Source organism: Trematomus bernacchii, unplaced genomic scaffold (assembly GCF_902827165.1).
Source record: "Trematomus bernacchii unplaced genomic scaffold, fTreBer1.1, whole genome shotgun sequence".
Classification (NCBI taxonomy): Eukaryota; Metazoa; Chordata; class Actinopteri; order Perciformes; family Nototheniidae; genus Trematomus; species Trematomus bernacchii.
In genome coordinates, this window is record NW_022987528.1 from 702586 (window position 1) to 715874 (window position 13289).

Here is a 13289-nt window from a genome sequence, read left to right on the forward strand (position 1 = left end):
CAGCAGCAGCAGAGCTCTGCAGGTCTAAACCACTGATGTTGACCAGATACAAAACAGAGACATGACTAATGGAAACAGTAACTATTGTCTAAATGAACTCTAATGAAGTATAATTAATTTCATATTATAACTTTTTACTATTTACTTTTCTTTTACAATTTTCAAATCAGACTTTTTTTTAAATTGGATGAAAAACCATAATATGACATTTTCCGACATAAGAAATAATAATACTATACCGTATACTTTCTCTGACATACTATACTATTACTTTCTTTCATATGTTTGACAAACTGTACTATGACTTTTTTAAAATATTTTCAACACAACTTCTTTGCATATGCGTATGACTTGAATTTACAGCCCGGCTCATAGAAGGGAGACAAGACAAGTCTAAGTGTAACAAAATGTCATATTTATTTAATATAACAAAACCAAAGGTCTGAACAAACCTAAACAGACGTGGAAGTCATTTATCAGTAAGGTGTGTGTATGGGTGTGTGAAAATGTGCAACAGAAGAGTGAGAGATCACATTATGGGATGGTGTTGGCCTTGGAGGGGGTCGTAACACTTGTTTTATAACATTTAAAATGGCATAAACATTACATTTTGTGTGTGTGTGTGTGTGTGTGTGTGTGTGTGTGTGTGTGTGTGTGTGTGTGTGTGTGTGTGTCTTTAGGTGTGGGAGATGATGGAGAAGAAGATCATGAAGAAGGAGCAGAGTGAAAACCTCTGCTCTAGATTTATAGAACATTTGTTTAAAAATGATTTAATATTCTGTGAGGGAATAACAGGAGGGAAACACAAGGTGTGAATCTCCCTGCTGAACTGTTTCTATGAATTATTAAGGAATGTATTTCATCGGGCCATCGTGGTGTTTGATTGACGTTTAGAAAATGTCCGACTCCTTACATCTGTCACCAGCGGGGGAGGAGGTAACTGTTGAATGTTTTATACATAGTTTTATCTGTAGTAACAAACACACATTATACTACATAAACTTATCTATAGGTATAAGTTTAAGGGATGTTTGTTGTTGTCTATCCGTCTACATTGATAATTTGTTTGTTGAGAAATCTACTACTTTGAATAAAAAACGTTCAAACCTCAAACCTTTTCTGTCGATTTACACGGCATCTCAGCATCTTCATCATCTTCAGCATCTTCATCATCATTTACAGTCTGTTGGAGGAAACACACAAATATGTTATTATGTTCTGTATATTATTTCAATAACTAGCACCAACATTGCTTTTTGAAGTGACACACTTTTAAATGAAAAAAAAATGTTGGTAAAAAACAAATGTCAGAAATGCCTATTCCAAAAACTTCTATAAAAAACGATTTATTGATGCTATTTTTAATTTTTTAATTTTACATTTGTATCCAATATCAGTCCTGATCATGACTATCACATTTCTATTAATTATCAGAATTTTAACAATTTAACCTCTCCCTCCTCTCTCTCTCTCTCTCTCTCTCTCTCTCTCTCCTCTCCCCTCTCCCCTCTCCCCTCTCCCCTCTCCCCTCTCTCCCCTCTTTTTATCTTTAATTGTATTAATCTGTGTGAATCTGTTCTGTCCTGTTTTTCATTCTTAACCTGTTGCTGTTAAACTACTGAATTTCCCCACGGGGATTTATAAAGGTCCATCTTATCTCATCTTATCTTATCTTATCTTATCTTACTTTAAGAACTTATCTGATGTTTTGAGAATGTCATATTAGTAAAAACCATACAAGGAAATACACCTGCGCTCTTGAAAGGCTAATAGGTCACTTTATTTAGTAAAATACAAAACAGTCAAATGTGCAGAAGAAAAAGCAATACTCTTTAAAACAGTAATAAAAAAGCCAGAAAAACCTTCATTATGCCCACGCTGTAAGTATTAAGAATACAGTAAATCTCCAACATGTCTGCACCTTTTTCACGATCCACCTCTAGAGGGACTCACATGTTTTGCTGTCCTCTCACTTTGATGCTATTAAGCCAAAAAAAGCAAAAACCTGGTCAATATAATTCTTATTGTAACTCTGCTCGCTTTGCCTTTGTAATATGGTTATAACAATTGTGCCATAGTTTAAAATACAGGATTAAACTGTATTATTTTGTTGGTTTGTTGACGGTGGCGTAGAGGAGGCTAGGATCAAGAGAGGCAGCAGAGGAAGAGGAGGGAGCTCTCACAGTGCTGTAGGTCACTGCTTCATCTTCATCACCATCATCATCATCTTCATCATCATGAGCCTGCAGGCAAAGAAAATGGATTAGACAGGAAGTTCAGGTGTATATCAGTATGTAGTGTCTCTACTTTAAAGAGTCCTCTCCTGCTGATGTTCAGGTGTATATCAGTATGTAGTGTCTCTACTTTAAAGAGTCCTCTCCTGCTGATGTTCAGATGTATATCAGTATGTAGTGTCTCTACTTTAAAGAGTCCTCTCCTGCTGATGTTCAGGTGTATATCAGTATGTAGTGTCTCTACTTTAAAGAGTCCTCTCCTGCTGATGTTCAGGTGTATATCAGTATGTAGTGTCTCTACTTTAAAGAGTCCTCTCCTGCTGATGTTCAGGTGTATATCAGTATGTAGTGTCTCTACTTTAAAGAGTCCTCTCCTGCTGATGTTCAGGTGTATATCAGTATGTAGTTTCTCTACTTTAAAGAGTCCTCTCCTGCTGATGTTCAGGTGTATATCAGTATGTAGTGTCTCTACTTTAAAGAGTCCTCTCCTGCTGATGTTCAGGTGTATATCAGTATGTAGTGTCTCTACTTTAAAGAGCCCTCTCCTGCTGATGTTCAGGTGTATATCAGTATGTAGTGCAGCACCTCTTTTCACCCTCTGTCTGAAACCAGAGCCCAGTCTGCTCTGATTGGTTAGCTGGCCGGCTCTGTTGTGATTGGTCAACCGCTTAGAGATGTCCCGCCCCTTACGATTACGAGCCTATAACGATCAATGTGTTGGAGTGCTAGCCAATAGGAGTTTGGGTGTTACATAGTGATGTCTCTATGTTCCAGAAGTAAACAAAGGAGTCCAATGGAGGCGTTTCAGGCACAAATGTTAATCTATACATTAAAATGCCTTTACAGACCATTTACATGCACTAAAACTATATAATGCTTTGATTCTAAATCATAACAATAGATTCTTCCTTTATTAACATTATCAGTATAACCAACATACATCTTACCCTGGCTTTCCTGCTGCTCTTCCTGGTGTAGCTGATGGAGGCGTAGGAAGCACCATCTTCAGGATCAGCCTACACAAATAAAATGTATTAATATTATTAATGATTATTGTTGCAGTGAAATAAACATAAAATCTGCTCCATAACATGCAGCGTTAATGTGACCTACTTTAACTCCTATTTCATGTAATACTAGTTGCTGTACAGGTTTCATCGTATTCAACATCCATGCATTGTAATCAATGGCAACAGTCCTAATAAAGTACTGCCATTATTAGACCTTTAACCCTGTGGTCATTTTGAGACTGTTTTGTGTGTTGACATTTTTATAATAACAAAATGTTTGAACCCACCACGTTGTCATCCGTCTGCGTATCAGTCCCTAAAAAGAATAACAAATAAATTAGACTTGGGTTAAAATCCAAGTTCATCAAAAGCTTCTTGTTCATAAAGTATAATGTGTGAATGTCCTCACCTTGAGTCCTCTTCCGTCTGATGACAGCCACAGTGATTATTGTGAGTGCTGCAACATCCACTATCACAACGATGATCCACCACCACCAACCTGGAAGAGAGAAGTTACAAGAGTTACATATACTCAGAGGTTTCTATCTCTTTGTCTTTAAACTCTGAATCAACAACATCACCTGAGGACTGAAGAGAAACAGCTGGTGTTCTGTCCTGTAACCATCAAACACTTTACAAGTAAATCACTTTAAACCTTACCTGCTTTTAAGTTGGGTTTAGCTGTTGTTGTTGTTGTTGTTGTTGTTGTTGTTGTTGCTGGTTTTGTGTCCTCACCTAAACAAATAAACACAACTCGACAAACTATTTAGTCAGCAACCTCTGTAAAACAAACAAATATTTAGGGTGATTATTCATGTCAGATTGAAGTAACTTAAACAGCTCATCATGTTCTCACCTGAGGACTGAGGATTGAAGAGAAACAGATGTACTTCTTCAGTGTAATCATCAGTTACATTACAAGTAAACAACTCAAACCTTGGTGTGTTACTAAAATGAGAAGTCAGAAATGTCACAGAAGCAGAGCAGAGAGACTGTGATGTCTTTATGTCTCTGTGATCTTTAACCACATCTTGACCCTGAAGCAGCCACTTCACTGAGTATGTACACCATCTATATCTTGACACAGAGCAGCGTAACGTCACCTCATCATTGTCCTGATGTTCAGTCACTGAAGATGGAGATATTGTGAGAGAAAGACAACAAGAGTAACATTAACATCATCCCTGTAATCATTATTATTGTTATGTTTCAGTGTATTGTTTTAAGAAGACTATTTGGAAACATTATAATGTAAATACTCACTGTTAACAACAGACAGATCAACATCAGAGTCTGGACCTTGTTGTTCTCCTGATCTGATCAGTCTACATAGGTATAGCCCAGCATCGTCCTCTGTGACCTTCTTTATAACCAGAGAACATTTCTCTGTAACTCTCAGTCTGTCTGATTTAGCTTTGGCTTTTTTACCAATCTGCCCAAGATTAATCAGCTCTACTGCTGTTGAGCTACTTAAATCCCTGAAGAGCCAGATAGTACTCTCACACTCAGCCTGATCATGTATCACATTGTCACAAGGCAAAGTGACTTCATCTCCAACTCTGACCGTGAAGGAGGAAGGTTTCCCATTTGCTGCTGTTGAAAAACACAGACAGAGTTCACTAAACTCACCACGTTACAAACACAACTCATCACTCTCAGTTAAAGGAACAGTACGTAGTAAAGTACCGTTAGTGATATTAAAGCTGTTTTATTTAAAGTGTATAATGTGGTTAATAACAGCAGCAGAGGTCTGGAGGTTTTTCTCTCTGTTGCTGACCAGATAAGGTACGTGCTTAAAGCAAAACCGCGCAGAGAATGTATCATTTGTTATCAGCAAACAGACTTGCCAATGGTGTTTGAATGCACACACAGTGGTCTGAGACCTGGTGGTTTTTCTTGCATCTCTGAGAACCAAGATGGAGGTTTTGTTGTGGCTGTGGTAGCAGCAGCAGCAGAGCTCTGCAGGTCTAAACCATTGATGTTGACCAGATACAAAACAGAGACATGAGTAATGGAAACAGTAACTATTGACTAAATGAACTCTAATGAAGTATAATTAATTTCATATGATTACTTTTTACTTTTTTTTTACAATTTTCAAATCAGACTTTTTTAAATTGGATGAAAAACCATAATATGACATTTTTCGACATAATAAAAAATAACAGTATACCGTATACTTTATAATTTATCGATATACTTTCTCCGACATACTATACTTTTACTTTTTTCATATGTTTGACATACTGTATAATGATTTTTTTTCAAAATATTTTCCAATATTGTTTACTATCCCTTTTTTTTGACATACCATTACTTTTTAGAAATATTATCAACACAAGATCAACATGTTCTCACCTGAGGACTGAGGGCTGAAGAGAAACAGATGTACTTCTCTCGTGTAACCATCTCTTACTGCACAAGTAAACAACTTAGACCTTGTTGTGTAACTAAAAAGAGAAGTCAGAAATGTCACAGAGGCAGAGCAGGAAGACTGTGATGTCTTTATCTCTCTGTGATCTTTATCCACATCTCGACCCTGAAACAGCCACTTCACTGTGAGTCTACAGTCTCCACGTCTCGTCACAGAGCAGCGTAACGTCACCTCATTATTGTCCTGATGTTCAGTCACTGAAGATGGAGATATTGTGAGAGAAAGACACCAAGAGTAACATTACCTTCATCACTGTAATCACAATTATTGTAATGCTTCAGTATATTGTTTTAACCAGACAGTTTGAAAACATTATGATGTAAATACTCACTGGTAACAACAGACAGATAAACAGGAGAGCCTGAACCCTGTTGTCCTCCTGATCTGAACTGTCTGCAGGTGTAAAGCCCAGCATCCTCCTCTGTGACCTTCTTTATAACCAGAGAACATTTCTCTGTAACTCTCAGTCTGTCTGATTTAGCTTTGGCTTGTTCTATAATCTCCCCATGTTCAACCAGCTCTACTGCTGCTGAACCTCTTGAACCACTGAAGTACCAGGCAGTACTGTTACACTCATCCTGATTATGTATCACATTGTCACAAGGAAAAGTGGCTTCACCTCCATCTCTGACATTCAAGAAGGAATATTTCCCATTTGCTGCTGTTGAAAAACACAGACAGAGTTCACTAAAGTCACCACGTTACAAACACAACTCATCACTCTCAGTTAAAGGAACAGTACGTAGTAAAGCACCATTAGTGATATTAAAGCTGTTTTATTTAAAGTGTGTTCTCTGCATCCTCACCTGTAAAGTGGAGCAGCAGCATCAGGAATGAAGACATCATGATCCTTCTGAATTCAGACATCGTGCTTCTCTCTCGGTCTCTGGCTCTCGACTGTCAGAGTCTCTGACCGGCTGCTTCTTTATTTCTCTTCTGAGAACTGAAGAAGTGTTTCTGTGAGAATGTGGTTAATAACAGCAGCAGAGGTCTGGAGGTTTTTCCCTCTGATGCTGACCAGATAAGGTACGTGCTTAAAGCAAAACCGTACAGAGAATGTATCATTTGTTATCAGCAAACAGACATGCTAATGGTGTTTGAATGCACACACAGTGGTCTGAGACCTGGTGGTTTTTCTTGCATCTCTGAGAACCAAGATGGAGGTTTTGTTGTGGCTGTGGTAGCAGCAGCAGCAGAGCTCTGCAGGTCTAAACCACTGATGTTGACCAGATACAAAACAGAGACATGAGTAATGGAAACAGTAACTATTGTCTAAATGAACTCTAATGAAGTATAAATAATTTCATATGATTACTTTTTACTTTTTTTTTACAATTTTCAAATCAGTCTTTTTTTTAATTGGATGAAAAACCATAATATGACATTTTTCAACATAAGAAATAATAACACTATACCGTATACTTTATAATTTATCGATATACTTTCTCCGACATACTATGCTTTTATTTTTTTCATGTTTGACATACTGTATAATGATTTTTTTTTCAAAATATTTTCCAATATTGTTTACTATCCCTTTTTTTTGACATACCATTACTTTTTAGAAATATTATCAACACAAATTTTTTTGCATATTATTTTATCACTTTACAGCCCGGCTAATAGGCTGCAACAAGGATGGGTGACAAGAGAAGTTTAAGTGTAACAAAAGGACTGATTTATTTACAATATAACAAAACCAAAGGACTGAACAAACCTAAACAGACGTGGAAGTCATTTATCAGTAAGGTGTGTGTGTGGGTGTGTCAACATGTGCAACAGAAGAGTGAGAGATCACATTATGGGATGTTGTTGGCCTTGGAGGGGGTCGTAACACTTGTTTTATAACATTTCAAATGGCATAAACATTACATTTTGAGTGTGTCAGTTTGTCTTTAGGTGTGGGAGATGATGGAGAAGAAGAAGAGTGAAAACCTCTGCTCTAGATTTATAGAACATTTGTTTAAAAATGATTTAATATTCTGTGAGGGAATAACAGGAGGGAAACACAAGGTGTGAATCTCCCTGTTGACCTGTTTCTATGAATTATTAAGGAATTTATTTCACCGGGGCTTCGTGGTGTTTGATTTACGTTGAGAAAATGTCCGACTCCTCACATCTGTCACCAGCGGGAGAGGAGGTAACTGTTGAATGTTTTATACATAGTTTTATATGTAGTAACAAACACACATTACACTACATAACCTTATCTATAATATGAAGTTTAAGGGATGTTTGTTGTTGTTTACCCGTCTACATTGATCATTTGTTTGTTGAGAAATCTACTACTAATGTTCAAACCTCAAACCTTTTCTGTAGATTGCCACGGCATCTCAGCATCTTCATCATCTTCATCATCTTCATCATCTTTATCATCATTTACAGTCTGTTGTTGGAGGAAACACACAAATATGTTATTATTTTCTGTATGTTATTTCAATAACTAGCACCAACATTGCTTTTTGAAGTGACACACTTTTAAATGGAAAAACAGTTTTTGTTAAAAAAAAAAGGTCAAAAATGTCTATTCCAAAAACTTCTATAAAAAAACGATTTATTGATGCTATTTTAAATTTTAAATTTTTATCCAACATCAGTCCTGATCATGACAATCAAATGTGTATTAATTATCAGAATTTTAACAATTTAACCTCTCCCCCCTCTTTTTATCTTTGATTTTATCTTTAATTGTATTAATCTGTGTGAATCTGTTCTGTCCTGTTTTTCATTCTTAACCTGTTGCTGTTAAACTACTGAATTTCCCCACGGCGATTAATAAAGGTCCATCTTATCTTATCTTACTTTAAGAACTTACCTGATGTTTTGAGAATGTCATATTAGGAAAACCCATACAAGGAAATACACCTGCACTCTTGAAAGGTTAATAGGTGACTTTATTTAGTAAAATACAAAACAGTCAAATGTGCAGAAGAAAAAGCAATACTCTTTAAAACAGTAATAAAAAAGCCAGAATCAATTTAATAAAACCTTCATTATGCCCACATTGTAAGTATTAAGAATACAGTAAATCTCCAACATGTCTGCCCCTTTCTCACGATCCACCTCTAGAGGGACTCACATGTTTTGTTGTACTCTCACTTTGATGTAATTAAGCCAAAAAAAGCAAAAACATGGTCAATATAAATCTTATTATAACTCTGCTCGCTTTGCCTTTGTAATATGGTTATAACAATTGTTCAAATACAGCATTAAACTGTATTATTTTTTTGGTTTGTTGACGGTGGCGTAGAGGAGGCTGGGATCAGTGGAGGCTTCGCCGAACTGCATTGTGGTTCCGTCGCGTCGCTTTGAAAGTTGAGAAAAGTTCAACTTTTCAAACGTCAACGGAAGCGTCAGCCAATCAAATCATATGCCAGTACAAGCGCTAGCCAATCAAACCGCGTGCTTGTGTCTCCGGGGCGGGAGATTTATGTGATTGGTTGTTGGTCGCACGCCAGACACGCCCACCGATAAGCTTCAACGCGACGGAACCATGTGGACGATACGTCACAGTGCTGTAGGTCAGTGCATCATCTTCATCATCATGAGCCTGCAGGGAAAGAAAAGGGATTATACAGAAAGTTCAGGTGTATATCAGTATGTAGTGTCTCTACTTTAAAGAGTCCTCTCCTGCTGATGTTCAGGTGTATATCAGTATGTAGTGTCTCTACTTTAAAGAGTCCTCTCCTGCTGATGTTCAGGTGTATCAGTATGTAGTGTCTCTACTTTAAAGAGTCCTCTCCTGCTGATGTCCAGGTGTATGTCAGTATGTAGTGTCTCTACTTTAAAGAGTCCTCTCCTGCTGATGTTCAGGTGTTTATCAGTATGTAGTGTCTCTACTTTAAAGAGTCCTCTCCTGCTGATGTTCAGGTGTATCAGTATGTATTGTCTCTACTTTAAAGAGTCCTCTCCTGCTGATGTCCAGGTGTATGTCAGTATGTAGTGTCTCTACTTTAAAGAGTTCTCTCCTGCTGATGTTCAGGTGTATATCAGTATGTAGTGTCTCTACTTTAAAGAGTCCTCTCCTGCTGATATTCAGGTGTATATCAGTATGTAGTGTTTCTACTTTAAAGAGTCCTCTCCTGCTGATGTTCAGGTGTATATCAGTATGTAGTGTCTCTACTGTAAAGAGTTCTCTCCTGCTGATGTTCAGGTGTATATCAGTATGTAGTGTCTCTACTTTAAAGAGTCCTCTCCTGCTGATGTCCAGGTGTATATCAGTATGTAGTGTCTCTACTTTAAAGAGTCCTCTCTTGCTGATGTTCAGGTGTATATCAGTATGTAGTGTCTCTACTTTAAAGAGTCCTCTCCTGCTGATGTTCAGTTGTATCAGTATGTAGTGTCTCTACTTTAAAGAGTCCTCTCCTGCTGATTTTCAGGTGTATCAGTATGTAGTGTCTCTACTTTAAAGAGTCCTCTCCTGCTGATGTCCAGGTGTATGTCAGTATGTAGTGTCTCTACTTTAAAGAGTCCTCTCCTGCTGATGTTCAGGTATATATCAGTGTAGTGTCTCTACTTTAAAGAGTCCTCTCCTGCTGAAGTTCAGGTGTATATCAGTATGTAGTGTCTCTACTTTAAATAGTTCTCTCCTGCTGATGTTCAGGTGTATATCAGTATGTAGTGTCTCTACTTTAAAGAGTCCTCTCCTGCTGAAGTTCAGGTGTATATCAGTATGTAGTGTCTCTACTTTAAAGAGTCCTCTCCTGCTGATGTTCAGGTGTATATCAGTATGTAGTGTCTCTACTTTAAAGAGTTCTCTCCTGCTGATGTTCAGGTGTATATCAGTATGTAGTGTCTCTACTTTAAAGAGTCCTCTCCTGCTGAAGTTCAGGTGTATATCAGTATGTAGTGTCTCTACTTTAAATAGTTCTCTCCTGCTGATGTTCAGGTGTATATCAGTATGTAGTGTCTCTACTTTAAAGAGTTCTCTCCTGCTGATGTTCAGGTGTATATCAGTATGTAGTGTCTCTACTTTAAAGAGTTCTCTCCTGCTGATGTTCAGGTGTATATCAGTATGTAGTGTCTCTACTTTAAAGAGTCCTCTCCTGCTGATGGTAAGGTGTATATCAGTATGTAGTGTCTCTACTTTAAAGAGTCCTCTCCTGCTGATGTTCAGGTGTATATCAGTATGTAGTGTCTCTACTTTAAAGAGTCCTCTCCTGCTGATGTTCAGGTGTATATCAGTATGTAGTGTCTCTACTTTAAAGAGTCCTCTCCTGCTGATGTTCAGGTGTATATCAGTATGTAGTGTCTCTACTTTAAAGAGTCCTCTCCTGCTGATGTTCAGGTGTATATCAGTATGTAGTGTCTCTACTTTAAAGAGTCCTCTCCTGCTGATGTTCAGGTGTATATCAGTATGTAGTGTCTCTACTTTAAAGAGTCGTCTCAAAGATCAACTTTGATGGTTAAATTCAAAATGAAAAGTGAATAACAAAATGTTTTATCTCACCACGTTGTCATCCGTCTGCGTTTCATTCCCTTCAAAAGAATACAAAATAAATTAAACTTGGGTTAAAATCCATATTCATCAAAAGCTTGTTGTTTGTAAAGTATAATGTGTGAATGTCCTCACCTTGAGTCCTCTTCCGTCTGATGACAGCCACAGTGATTATTGTGAGTGCTGCAACACCCACTATCACAACGATGATCCACCACCACCAACCTGGAAGAGAGAAGTTACAAGAGTTACATATACTCAGAGGTTTCTATCTCTTTGTCTTTAAACTCTGAATCAACAACATCACCTGAGGACTGAAGAGAAACAGCTGGTGTTCTGTCCTGTAACCATCAAACACTTTACAAGTAAATCACTTTAAACCTTACCTGCTTTTAAGTTGGGTTTAGCTGTTGTTGTTGTTGTTGTTGTTGTTGTTGTTGTTGTTGTTGTTGTTGTTGCTGGTTTTGTGTCCTCACCTAAACAAATAAACACAACTCGACAAACTATTTAGTCAGCAACCTCTGTAAAACAAACAAATATTTAGGGTGATTATTCATGTCAGATTGAAGTAACTTAAACAGCTCATCATGTTCTCACCTGAGGACTGAGGATTGAAGAGAAACAGATGTACTTCTTCAGTGTAATCATCAGTTACATTACAAGTAAACAACTCAAACCGTGATGTGTTACTAAAATGAGAAGTCAGAAATGTCACAGAAGCAGAGCAGGAAGACTGTGATGTCTTTATGTCTCTGTGATCTTTAACCACATCTTGACCCTGAAGCAGCCACTTCACTGAGTATGTACACCATCTATATCTTGACACAGAGCAGCGTAACGTCACCTCATCATTGTCCTGATGTTCAGTCACTGAAGATGGAGATATTGTGAGAGAAAGACAACAAGAGTAACATTAACATCATCCCTGTAATCATTATTATTGTTATGTTTCAGTGTATTGTTTTAAGAAGACTATTTGGAAACATTATAATGTAAATACTCACTGTTAACAACAGACAGATCAACATCAGAGTCTGGACCTTGTTGTTCTCCTGATCTGATCAGTCTACATAGGTATAGCCCAGCATCGTCCTCTGTGACCTTCTTTATAACCAGAGAACATTTCTCTGTAACTCTCAGTCTGTCTGATTTAGCTTTGGCTTTTTTACCAATCTGCCCAAGATTAATCAGCTCTACTGCTGTTGAGCTACTTAAATCCCTGAAGAGCCAGATAGTACTCTCACACTCAGCCTGATCATGTATCACATTGTCACAAGGCAAAGTGACTTCATCTCCAACTCTGACCGTGAAGGAGGAAGGTTTCCCATTTGCTGCTGTTGAAAAACACAGACAGAGTTCACTAAACTCACCACGTTACAAACACAACTCATCACTCTCAGTTAAAGGAACAGTACGTAGTAAAGTACCGTTAGTGATATTAAAGCTGTTTTATTTAAAGTGTATAATGTGGTTAATAACAGCAGCAGAGGTCTGGAGGTTTTTCTCTCTGTTGCTGACCAGATAAGGTACGTGCTTAAAGCAAAACCGCGCAGAGAATGTATCATTTGTTATCAGCAAACAGACTTGCCAATGGTGTTTGAATGCACACACAGTGGTCTGAGACCTGGTGGTTTTTCTTGCATCTCTGAGAACCAAGATGGAGGTTTTGTTGTGGCTGTGGTAGCAGCAGCAGCAGAGCTCTGCAGGTCTAAACCATTGATGTTGACCAGATACAAAACAGAGACATGAGTAATGGAAACAGTAACTATTGACTAAATGAACTCTAATGAAGTATAATTAATTTCATATGATTACTTTTTACTTTTTTTTTACAATTTTCAAATCAGACTTTTTTAAATTGGATGAAAAACCATAATATGACATTTTTCGACATAATAAAAATAACAGTATACCGTATACTTTATAATTTATCGATATACTTTCTCCGACATACTATACTTTTACTTTTTTCATATGTTTGACATACTGTATAATGATTTTTTTTCAAAATATTTTCCAATATTGTTTACTATCCCTTTTTTTTGACATACCATTACTTTTTAGAAATATTATCAACACAAGATCAACATGTTCTCACCTGAGGACTGAGGGCTGAAGAGAAACAGATGTACTTCTCTCGTGTAACCATCTCTTACTGCACAAGTAAACAACTT

At 37.3% G+C, this 13289-nt stretch overlaps 1 long non-coding RNA gene across 1 annotated transcript; it reads right to left on the minus strand.

The window, feature by feature from the left end:
- Nucleotides 1-3180: 3180 nt before the first annotated feature.
- LOC117475046 lies at nucleotides 3181-11384 on the minus strand. Its single transcript, XR_004555139.1, has 3 exons — nucleotides 11251-11384; nucleotides 11128-11156; nucleotides 3181-3250 (listed from the first exon to the last, which is right to left on the minus strand). It is a non-coding gene; the product is annotated as an uncharacterized LOC117475046 (long non-coding RNA).
- Nucleotides 11385-13289: the final 1905 nt, after the last annotated feature.